Consider the following 13,105-nt stretch of genomic DNA (forward strand, 5'->3'; position numbering starts at 1 on the left):
CTTTTTTCAACTTAAGCCATTTGGCTCCTCAGACCCTCTATGGACACAAAAGTGTTCACTTCTGAAATCAGCAGTGGAGAGTGCTAAACCTTTACTGTCTTTTCTTGAGAACATAAGGCAAAGGGAGGTGAAGAAGACTTTTCCTGGGACCTGAATGCCATGAGTCATGAGGGTAGGTGTTTAAGGTTAAAGCCAATACCACACCTGCAATGATGGATGCGAAGCGACTAACGCACCTGTGTTTTTTGTAACGTGTGTGTGTGTGTGTGTGTGTGTGTGTGTGTGTGTGTGTGTGTTGTGATACATGGGTCTGTTAAAGCACAGAGCCTAGATCTAAATTACTATAGTCAAACCATAGTACCTCCCTGACTTTCAGTATGACTACAACAGCTTCTCTCACTGTCTCTTCCTATCACCCACTTTTCTATATAGTACTTCTCAGTGTCCGAAATTACCTTACAGTTTTCTCATTTTATAATCTGACTCCTTTCAATAAAATGTGAGAGTAGTGAGGAAGAATTTTTTTTATTGTAGCTCACCAAAGTAACTTTGATGATAAACTAGAGCTTGGCACATAGTAGGCTCTCAATAAATATTTATCGAATGAAGACATAAACTATATATTTAACTCTGCTAATTGGACATTAGACTGTGCCTCTAAAATGAATCATTTTTTTCGCTTAAATATGCTCTTCCCTTTTTCCCAGTTTTGAAATGTCATTTCTCACAAATATAGCCTTTTATTCTTGTGAAATTGATGTGAGAGTGAAATATGAAACAAGCCATTGTTCCTAGAAATAAGGGGATGTGAAATTGTCAAAATATGCTATGGAGGGCATTGTGCAACAGTTTTCTTCCTGATACATATATTACAAAATTTTACTCATTAAAATTAATTTTGAAAATTAAAGTTGAAAGTGTTCTTTATAAGTTCAAATCAGTAAAATTTTAAAATGAACGTTTTTGCTTTATTCTTCAAAAGTAAAACTCTTAGTCCTCAACATATTAATTTTGTTTCCCTAAGACATCACAAAATTCTTAGAACAGTACGATGAATTTCATTCAGTGAGACCACAGATTCAAAAGCTGTGATCATTTGAACAAAAATGTATCAGAATTTACCTTCATATTTATCTATGAAAGAGGAGTTTGCCAAGGTATAATACTGTCAAGATTCTTTCAAACAGGAGGTTTTGAAAAACAACTGATATCACACACTTAATAGCGACTTGTACAGTGAGCTAATATTCTTACTTCCATGATTCTTATCTATTTCCAGTACAAATCTGTTCAGGCCACATCTGGAAAATTTAGTCATTAGTCTCTGTTATTGTTTCTGTCTGAGAGTAATAACAAATTCTTAAGTCAGAAAGTCTTGTCATACAATCTAAGCCATATATTCAAGTTTGCCCCTCTACACACACACACAGAGTGGGTTTTTTTCTTTGTGAAAAATGATTGTTTATCTCCTTAGAAAATTTTATATTACAAGAGAAAATGTGTTATTTCCAGAAATCATGAGAGTTCAACTTTTGGGGAGTACTCTCTCAGCTTTTTTAGTAATTAGGTAAATAGAAAAGATATGATTAAAAGAAGAGCTTTAATGTTTTAAAAAGACACAGACATAATACACTCACACAAATATATACAGAAATAGACACATGCAGAATTACTTTTTTATCAAATTATCTAGTAATAATTTTCGCGAAAGTTATGGCCCTGTTTCTCAAGAATAGACCCATATCTAAAACAAAAAATTAAAAATTAACTAAGATCCTGATATATAGCGTACCTGACTAAAATTATAATATAAATGAACACATGCCTATGCTAAATATTTAAGCCAACAGCTAAACATAATTTGCTGAAAGCTGGATTTGAAATATTAGGGAGAACTCTCTTACATTTTTGTTCTCGATGTTTATGAAGTGCCACCCATTTCCATCTCCTTTAGTTTTATACCTACTACCCCCAATGCATATATAAACCCAAACTTAGAGAAAATTCAAGAATATAAGTTATTTACAACTTTTATTTTCTTGGCCCACCAGAAGCAAAGTGTCACCAAGAGACTGAATTTGATCTTATTTTTATATATTTCCCTTTAGAGCTGTCCGATTAGTCATATATTAAGAACATTGTGTGACAAATATAATGCTAAGTGCTAAAGAAACAAAAGTGACGTCTTTCCTGATTTTAAGGAGCTCGCACTATAGTGGGCTTTAAAAATATATAAATAAATACTTAGCATAGTAGTAACATATATACATATATATGTATGAAAATGGCTTTTCTACTTTGCTTAAATGTCTTCACAAACTTTAGTTGTTTAGATACCATCTTGCTGATATTTGCTCTTTTTGAATATATGAACTATTACGTATTTATTACTTTTCCATAGATTTAGCCATCATTTCCCCCTAATTCTTGAAAAAGGAGCATTTTATAACACCTGTTTATGAAAATCTGTATCTTTTGCCACAAAGGAAGGTAACCTTAAAAATAAATGCCACAAGAACAGTATTGGAAAGTACTGGCTAAATGTTGTCACCAGCCAAGTCTTGGGGTCTGAGACCTGCTCTCTCTAGCTTAGAAAAAGGAGGTTATCAATGTCAAAGAAGGGTTGAAGACTTCTGTCATCACACTGGATGTCCCGACTTGATCTAGAGTTTGAAAGGAAGGAATCATTTTCTCACTATGTAATTTAATACTACTTTTCTTTTTTGTTTTTTTGTCTCTATTTTCCCCGCCCCACCATCTTCCTATTGGTTTCTCAAACATTTTCTAGAATTTCATTTTGATTTGTCCATAGTGTTTTTGAGTGTATATTTTACACTCGAAGTAGTATAACTTTTGAGTGGTTGTACTGGATGTTATGTTATGTTAATTACATTAATAGCTGATCACAGTCTGTGCCATCATTTCATCGCTTTCTGTAAACTATAGAAGTCTTACTTCCCCTTACTTCCCTGTACTCTCCTGCATTCATAAAAATAATTTTCTTAAGTGTATTTTCTACATACATTTAGAATCACATCAGACAGTATTATAATGTTTGCTTCAACTGGCATAATTTAGAAAACATAACTTAGAAAATTCAAGGATAGAAGCAAAGTCTATTGTATTTACGATATTTTTGTTTACTGTTTCTTTCTTTCCTCCAACGGTTTTTTATTTTTTTTTCATACCTTCCTTTCATTATTCTTTTTGGACAAGTCTACTGGTGACAAATTCAATTAGTTTTTCTTCATCTGAGAATATCTTGATTTTCCATTCATTCCTGAAGGACGTTTTCACTGGATCTAAGATTTTTTTCATCACTTGAAAAATTTGTACTCTTTCTTTCCAGCCTCCATGTTTTCTGATGAGAAACTGACTGTCATTCTAATTATTTTGTCCTATATAAAAGGTACCACTTTCTTCTGACTGCAATCAAGATTTTTCTGTCTTTAGTTTTCAGATGCATAATGTGTGTAAGCATGGATTTCTTTGATTTTTATCCTGTATGGAGTTTGCTTCTTAAGTCTGTAGATTTATGTATCTTGCCAAATTGGGGAAATTTTCAGGCATTATTTCATTGAGTACTTTTTCAGCTGTTCACCCTTTCTCCTTTCCTGCTGAGACTCCAAAGACATGAATGTTATGTGTCTTTTGTTATAGTCCATGGGTCCCTGAGGTTCTGTTCATTTTCTTTTCAGTCTATTTTCTTTCCATTATTTAGATTGGGTAATTTCTGTTCTGTTTTCCAGTTCCCCAGTTCTTTCCTCTGTTTCTTCTATTTTGTTGTGGAACCCAGACGCTGATATTTGTATTTTAGTTATTGAATATTTTAGTTCTAATATTTCCCTTTGGTTCTTCTTTAATCGGCTTCTTTGCTGAGGATTACATTTTTTTTTAATTGTCTCAAGCATGTTTATAATTGCTTGTTGAAGCATTTTTATAATGGCTGTTTAAACTCTTTGTCACATAATTTTAACATCTGTGTCATTTCTAAGTTGGCACTATTGTCTTTTTTTTTTTTTCATTCAACTTGAGGTCCTCCTGGTTCTTAGTATGCTAATTTTTAATTGAAATCTGGAAATTTTTATATTATATTATGAGACTCTGGATCTCATTTAAACCTGTTTTACCTGGCACTTTCTGATATTGTCCCAGCTATGGAAGGGGGGGGGGGTGCCACATTATTACTTCCAGGTGGAGACAGAAATCCAGATTCCTCACCCAGCCTCACACAGGAGGAGGAGAATTACTCATTACTGCTGGTTGGGGATTTGAATTTCTGTTACTCATATGGCCTCCATTGACACCACAGCAGTGGGTGCCTCATTACCACTGGGTGTTAGTGACAGTCACGACTCTTTCCTAGGCTTCATTTGATACCATCTCCATGGCTATGTGGAGGGGTCCCTCCAGACTGAGAGGTGAGGGTGGAAGTTCAGTTTCCCCACTAGTCCTGACTGATACTCCCTTCTCAGCCTTCTCTGAAGCCACCAGGAGGAGGCGTTGAGATGCCTTATTACATCCACACAAGACTAGAAGTCTAAGTTCTCCATTCTGCCATTGCTGCTGTAGGCGGAAGTACGTCCAGAGTTTTTTCTATGGTATTTGGCTGGAGTTGAGTGGCTATTGTCTAAATGTTCTCTGTCTTGCTAAAGCTGTCTCTTTCCACGTTCTTTGACTAAAGAGAGAAAACTTTTGTCAAGGCTTCTTTTCTCTCCATAACCCTTCGTAGATTACCAGTTGTCTTAATGTGCTCAAGTTGGTGTAAAAGAATAGATTCAGTGCCTTATAAACAACATACATTTATTTATCACAATTCTAGAGACTGGAAAATCCAAGGTCAAGATGTTGGCAGGTAAGAATCTGATGAGAGCCTGCTTCCTGGTTCATAGATGGCTGTCTTCTGTCTGTCCTCACATGGCGGAAGGGGCAAGGGATCTCTCTGGACTCTCTTTGATAAGGGTCCTAATCCCATTCATGAGGGCTCTAACTTCATGACCTGATCATCTCCCAAAGCCCCCACCTCCTAAATCATCACATTGGGGGGTAAGATTTCAGTATACGAACTTTGGGAGGACACAGACATTCAGTTTATAATACCAGGTTCTTTGGGTCCAAGTGTTGGATACATGAGGCAAATATAAAACCCAGGGAACTCACCATCATGTCAGAGCCCTAGGCAGGTTGTCATCTTCTCTCCGCCTTTCAGAATCTTCTTGTGTTTGTGTTTATATAATGTCCAGGAATTTTAGTTGTATTTTGTAACATGAATAGGAAAGGTACATCTACTCCACCTTCCTAGAAGCAGAAGTCCAATTCAATATTGTTGAATACCCTGTTATATACCATCTAAAATTATTTTAAATACCACTAGTACATGCATTTCTGACTTGAACATATTTGCCTAAACTCTTTAATATTATTTATTCTCACCCATCACACCTTTTAAAGGAGTATAGCAGTAGGACCTACTTTAATTGAATTGATTTTCTAAGCCCGTAGAATAGCATTGTGAAACGTATACTGCATTTAGTGCCAGAGAACCTGGTTTTTTTGTTTCGTTTCTACCATTTACTAGGGTGTCTAGAAGAATTCATTTAACTACCCTATGAATTAAATTCTTCTTCTGTGAAATGGTAGTATAAATATCTCCTTCCCTGTACATTTTTTGTGATGTTGAAGTGTGAGAACATATATAGAGACATAATGTCCTGGGAACATAATAGGTGCTTAGTAAATGTTTATGGAATCTGATGTCTTCAGAGTGCACTACTTAGCTGGCACTTTCCCCTTGAATAAATGAGATTACTTTTACTATAATTTCTGGAAAGAAAGGTAAGATGGTCTAAGTTGGAGTGGGGATAGGCTAGAAAGTAGAACTGAAAATGTTAAATAATTTTGGTGGCTAGCCTCATCAGCAAAAAAAAATGGGGATAACCTCACTCTACCAGTTTTAGCAGTCATATTAAACTGACAAGCTGTGAAAATACAGTCTTGGTGGCTTAAAACATCAAAGACTTATTTTTCACTCACTTATTTTTTGCCATATATCAGGAAGACTCCCTAAGGAAACTGTTTCTCATGGACTGGCTTAGGTTTATACCTCCATTTCAACACCAGCTACCACACATTGCCACACGTTGCTGTCTGCTCAAAAGTAACTCACATCACATATACTTAAATTTCATTGGTCAAAAAAAGTCACATGACCTGATCTCAAGAGGCATGGAATTGCAGTCTTTTTCTGTGAATAAAAGGGGAGGAGAATCATACATATTGGTGAGCATCATCAATGCCTATCACACTAACTTTCCTTGCTGTACCATTGAGGGATAAAAATAAATAATGTGTATATAGCACTATATGGCAGATACCATAGCTCACTCCTCTTTTTCTTGTTAACAAGAAGTAGGATTTATTCAGGTATAGAATGGGTATATACTTTAGGAGAGACAAGAATTCTCTTTTGCTCCTTTAGTTAGATCTTGATTAATCTTCCAATCATGGTAATTATTTCTCCTGGCTAATGAGTAATGAGGGACTTCTGCAGATTTCTAGAAAGCATTCATTGCCTTTAAAAATGAATATGTAAACAAAATATCCACTCTTCTTTCCTTTTTCCTTTCTTAGTTATGATGACCTGAAACTAGGAGTTGTGGCATTCACTTTGTGATCATGCGTGGGCTAGCCTAGGGCAAAGTCTGTGGTGCTGAGAATGGCAAATCAGAGATATGTTAGGAACCTCAGTCCTTGATGACACTGTTGAATCACTGAGTTAATTGACACTATATAGTGACCATGTTACTACAAAAGATCACAATTTCTTCAGTTTTTGTGTCACTTTTGGCTATGTCTTCTCTTATTTGGACAGAGTTTGGGAGCATCTCAAATTATTATGCATATATAAAAATTATAAAACTATTGAATATATATGATATATATACATATACAATATCAAAAAGTTTTAGAAATAATATATGGAGGTATGTTGTTTCCTCAATCTTGTTTCAAATGATAAAAAGGAAATTGTAGCATAACCTCATCTCCTCATTTTTATGACTGCAGTAATTTCCTGTCCCCAAAGCTAAACACTTTCATGAAAATTGATGATATTTAGTAAAGGAAAAGTCCACTGATAGGTCTGCTGTTATGGAGTGTGCAAATCCAGAGAAATCCTATCACAGAGGTCTGTTGTTGACTGATTAGCAAGTCGTAACATCATTGTGTAAAATAAAGGAGTAAGTTGTTTTATGCAGATCCCCAAGGCCTAAATCTTCTGGCACCACTAACTGCTAGTGTTCCTCCCTCAAACATTAGTTTTAACCTTTGGAAGGTTGATAACTCACACTGGGTGAGCATTGATGTACAACTGGAATGGTGTGTGAGATCAGTAATGCACTTTTAATCATTTTGGAATTTAGCTTCAAAGCTAAAGCCTCAATTAAGGGAATTAAAGGTAACTAAAGCATGATTTAAATCATCTTTCCTTATACTCCCCTAATAGAAGTAGAATCATTTTTATGTCAGGGTCTTTAAAAATCCACTCAGAGAAGCGCTGATCAATTCTTTAGTTATTTATCAGACATTTTGGGGGGCAGAATTCTCAGACAGAATCAAGCAGACAGAATCAAGAGACCTGTCCTAGTCTTCAGGGAAGTCACAAACAGCCCACCAGAAAATGTAGAGAATGATACAAAAAGAGAAATGACAAGTGTCTCTGGAGTAGAGTAAATAAGAGAAAAGGACGTGTCTAATCTAGGGGCAATCTACATGGGCAAATTAAGAATTGTGCAGGAAGTGACCTTGAAATGGTTCATGAAGAAATGACTGAATTTAAACATAAGGAGTCACAGACATAGAGAATTTTAGCTTCACAACACAATTAAAAACAAAGGATTATGTTTGAATCGACATAGATTCTGCAACCTGGCTTTGCTCTTAGTAACTGGACTTTAGAAAATGAGTTAATCACTTTGAGTCTGTTTCTTCACCTTTAAAATAGATATAATAATATTCATCATAGAATGAATATTAGAAGGATTTATTAGAAGAATTAAATTCTATGACCCATGTAAAGGTTTTTATCTGCACTATATTAACTATTATTATTATGAGTTGCATTCAAGTTTTTCTGAAGAGGTGACATTTGAGATGGGTTACTGAAGGAATTGTAACAAATGAAAATGTGGTGAGGGACATTATGGGTGGCTAAGCAACATATTTGAAGACCCAAAAAATTCAAAACACAGGAACCAGGGAGTGGTCTTTCAGAGAAGAGCATAAAATGAAGGAGAAATGGAAAAAATGGAAAGCAAAGCATAAAATGCAGGTGTGACTCCAAGATGGGATCTGGGAGAACCAAAGTTTCAATCAAGATGTCAAGATATCACATTGGTCAGCTGGTTGTATTATCATCCTAGAACCATATGGAAAGAAAGACTAAACAGTCTAACGGTGAGACGCAGGAGAATAGCTATAGTTGTTCCACATCACTGGAGCAACCTTCTCACTATGAACTTATTTTCTAAGGATTTTCAGTATAGAAGAAAATTCAGAGCTCTGTGGTCACAAACATCTGAGTGTGTTTAAGAGAACTTTGTGAACATGAGAGGTTGTGTTTTAAGTGCTGTACTGCAAATGTATGACACACATGCCGAGACTTCCTTATCCACCCACCACCTCGAGATCCACCCAAGGACACGGAGACAACATCACTAAGTGTTCCTTACAGGTTGGGTCTTTCTGAACTTCATTATAGACTTAATATCCTACACAGCTTCCAAGACAGCCACTAGTATTTAGTTGGAGTTGAAACCAAGTTATATCTTTGTTTTGGTCTCTTGCTGGATTGTTAGACCTTGAATATACTAAGAAATGGCAAAATTAAAATATTTGAGTTGTGATACTGAAGACCAGGCAGAGATATGTGGCGGAAGGGTAATTCAGAGGGATTTGAAGTTTGACTTGATTCACCATTGCTGGCTTTGAAGATGGCGATAAGGGGCCATGAGCCAAAGTATGCAGGTAGCTTCTAGAAGATGGGAATGACCCTCAAACGACAATCAGCAAAGAATTGGAACCTTAGTCCCACAACTATGTGAAACAATTCTTCAAACAACGTGAATTAGTTTAGAAGTGGATTTATTCACAGAACTTCCAGAAAGGAGTACAGCTCTGCTAAAACCTTGACTTCAGCCTCATGAGACTCTAAGTAAAGAACTGGTTGGTGCTCACTTCGGCAGCGCACATCATAAAATTGGAACAATGCAGAGAAGATTAGCATGGCCCCTGTGCAAGCATGACACACAAATCCGTAAAGCATATTGTTTCTAAAACAAACAATAAAGATTCTTTTATTTCTTTATAAAAAAAAAAAAAAACAAAAACCAGACCTATGTTATGCCTAGAATTTCACCTTCAGAAATTGAGATAATAAATTAGCATCATTGTAAGCCTGTAAGTGTGTGGTAATTTGTTCCAGCAGCCATAGAAAACTAATGTACAATTCATTGAAACTCTAGAAAATTTGTCCTAACTACCGAGTACAATGAGAAACACCCCACTCCAGTACCCTCACACTACAGCGGGCAAGGGAGCACTCACCGAACATTTGGAAAATATGGGTCTCCTCCCGTACAAAGTACAGATTGATGTATATGAACGTTAGATGGGGCCATAAGAGTCTTTCCTGTAACTGAAGCTTCATGACAGCTGCAATTTCTTGGTATAAAATTCCCCGTGTCAGCTCTGAAGGAATGGGAAGCAGGAAACAAAGGAAGTAGAAAACCTAATTAGTAAGATTAATTGTGATAAAATCCACAGCTAATTTTCTGCTCTTAGTAGCTACGGATGATAAAGATACAGTGCGTAGAACCACAGATAAATCCCCACATTCATGAGAATTCTATAACAGGTGTTGCCCAGCCTGGGGATACAAGAGCATGGAGGATGGGGTAGGGTAGGAAGAGCTAAGAATAATAAGCCTGTGGCTCATTTCCGCTGGCTGGATGGCTAGGTTGCGAGAACTCCAGCTGGCTTGCTCTTCTTGCTGCCTCCCACATTTTCAGCACTTTCTGCTCGTGCTAGATCACTGAGGGATAGAGACCAATAGACTTCCCCTTGAAGCTGATGTCAGATGCAGCAGGCGCTTGCACACATGTCCTGGCTTGTGCTCTTTCATTATCAACGGTCATCACATTTATTGAACATTCGCAACATGGCAGGCACTTTGTTAGCATTATCTTGTTCCGTGCTCACAATAACGCCCTGTGAGATAAGTGGTAGTATTACTCCATTTTACAGATGAAGAAACTGAGGTTTCCAGAGGTTAAATCGCTTGCTCAAGGTCTCAAACTAGGAAGTGGCGATTGACCCCTAGAAGTCTGACTTCAGAGTCCATATTCTTTATCTAATACCATATTTTCTCCTTGCACAAATGTCCCAAATACTCTAAAGTGACATCCAAGGACTCTTCTGCTTTTGACCCGAGCCTGAGTACCAAGTGGAGAAAGTGCCACAACCTCGAGGAGGTGAACGGCCCTTAAGCTCCTGAGCCTTGCTGAGTCACAGCCCCTGGCACACGCTTCGTCTGTACCAGCGGAGGGCCATGAGCACACATTCGGTTCCCAGAACCCCTGGGATCCAGCTCTGCTGGCAGCCCTCTTCTCCGACCTGGGGCCCTGTCCTGACATCTCTTCTGCCCAGCCTCCTTCCCTTTCTCTCAGAGGGAGGGTCTCGCTTTCTTTGCGGTGTTGCTTTTGGACGCTGCCCGTAGCAGGACTCTTGGCTCCATGCACCTTCCCCCTGCTGCTGCTTCGCACAGACTGGTCCCGCTCCTCGGAACCAGAGCTCCGTTCCATGTCTTACGTTCCCGGCTCATAGCTTGTTGGGAAGACAGTGTGAACAGCCCTTGAACCTGCCAAACATTCTCTCCACCATCCCACAGCCTCCCAATACATGATACTGCTCCCCAACCTGAAACCTCAGATGATATTAATTTACTCTCAGTTGGATCCTACAGCAAATACTCTTGTTTTAAAACCAGCTCGCTCAACCACTTCTCCCACTTCAGGGGTGTCTCTGGAAATGTGTTCACTGTTGTTTCATCTGCCTCAGCCACCTGGGTTTCTCTGCCTTGCTCACACTTCCCTCGCCCGTATGGAGCATTTTATCTTCCGCGACCACAGCGCATGCTCCGGCTAGAATGTCACTGCGCTCCGCCCACACTACAGCCCTTCTTTTTTAGCCCAATCTGGGACTTTAAAACAATCATTTCTTTAAAAAGTAATAGACACACATGGTAAAAAGTAAAAACAGGACAAAAGGAGTTTTCATGAATGACGTTCTTCCCTCTCTATTTGGCCAAAGAAGCACCGTTAACTCTTCTTGCTCTGGCCGTTTAGAAATTTTCTCTGCAGATATGCAGGCGTAGGCACACACACGTGTGTGGGCATGTGTGTGTGATACGTGTGTACACATATTACACATGTACCCTTCGATTTTAAATAAAGCATATTATATACAATATACAATATTTTATGGTTTTTTCCTTGTATTGAGATATTAACTTATCAGCATATGCAGAAACACCACCTTGTTTTTTTAACAGCTACACGATAAGCATTATTTACCTAGTTGTACCTTAGTTTTTCCAACCAATCCCATTTTAACAGACATTTTAGTTGTTTCCTGTTTTGTTACTATAGCATTAGTATAATGAATATAGATGTATATATGTGTGCATATATACATATAATGTCTCTAGTCTTCCAATTCTCACTTTTCTTTATATTATTATAAATGTATCTAATTGTATTTATGTCTTAATTTACTTATTCATACTCTGTTTTCCCCCACTAACCTATAATCTCTTTAAGGATGGGAACTTTATTTTTATTGCTGTATCTCTGGCACCTAAAATAGTGTCTGGAACATAGATTATTTAGTAATTTTTGAATAAATGAATCAGTGAAGAGACATTTTCTTGCACATTTAGAGTATATTTGTGGGATAAAGTCCTCAAAGTAGAGATGCGAATTTAAAACATTTACTGGTATTGCCAACTGTTCCTAAAAGTAGATTTACCAATATATTGTTCACCAAGATTATTTGATAGGCTTCTCCAACCATATTGGCTGTTCTGTACCTAACATAGTAAGTTCAGAGCCCTTTTTCTCAGCCTACAGCTGAATCTCTTAGGTCTAGGGTCTTTCAGCCATGTGGACACCCCAGATTGAACTTCAAATCCCTATTTAACTTCCTCCACACATGCCCTTGGCCTTCCTTTGGGCCTATGGTTTCCTGACACAGTCACTGTCAGGACTACAGAGTCAGGGAAGATGACCACATAGGCTAGGACACAGGCTCTGGCTTTTGGGGCAGGGAACCCTAGGGTCCCTCATTCTTGGAGCATTATATAAAGGGATATATACCTGAGGCAGGGGGCAGGGGGGATGTGAAGAAAGACTGTGTCTGGGTGGGCATATCAAACTGGGTATGCAAGAGTGGTCCTGCCTCCCCAAGCCTAATTTCAATACTGCTAATATTGGAAAATATTGATATTTTAGACTGTTTGTTTAAAAAGAGTGAGGCTAGGCATTTTTCATATGTTTGTCTTTCTTTTTAAAGAAATCACTTAAACGTGCCTCTTTTTCTCACGGTTCCTAATAAGAAATGAAATAGAAATATCCACAGGGACTGAGAGCATTGGAAAAGATGAAGGAAATTTGTTCTTTAATGTAAACATGACTATGCTTTTTGAAGCAAGTAAATTCAGAAAAAAACGAGGAATTAGTGTGCTGTGTTTTAGGTAATCAACACGGCACATGTGCCCCTGAGAAGCTGTACGAATTGAAAATATAAAATGTGTAATATTTCTTTCAACTGAGGGGCCATATTCTCAAAAAGTTTTATTGGGAAAGAAGTTGTTAATAATTATATAATATTAAGGTCAACTCATGATTAGGAGATAGAGGTACAAACTATCAAAGCCCTCGTAAATATAAATATTGCATATACATCAAAATAAAATGCATAAATTCAACATCTTATCTAATAAGATTGTCAATATTTTGCATATCTTAAACTAGGAATACTGAACAATGTC

At 37.3% G+C, this 13,105-nt stretch overlaps 1 long non-coding RNA gene and 1 other non-coding gene across 2 annotated transcripts in view; both read left to right on the plus strand.

Moving 5' to 3' along the window:
* LOC111740181 overlaps positions 1–13,105 on the plus strand; it is a 380,482-nt gene that overhangs the window by 332,292 nt on the left and 35,085 nt on the right. The gene's annotated exons all lie outside the window — the stretch shown is intronic.
* Positions 9,227–9,333, plus strand: LOC111740200. The gene has a single exon (XR_002780540.1). It is a non-coding gene; the product is annotated as a U6 spliceosomal RNA (small nuclear RNA).

Source organism: Pteropus vampyrus, unplaced genomic scaffold (genome assembly GCF_000151845.1).
Source record: "Pteropus vampyrus isolate Shadow unplaced genomic scaffold, Pvam_2.0 Scaffold59, whole genome shotgun sequence".
NCBI classification, from domain to species: Eukaryota; Metazoa; Chordata; class Mammalia; order Chiroptera; family Pteropodidae; genus Pteropus; species Pteropus vampyrus.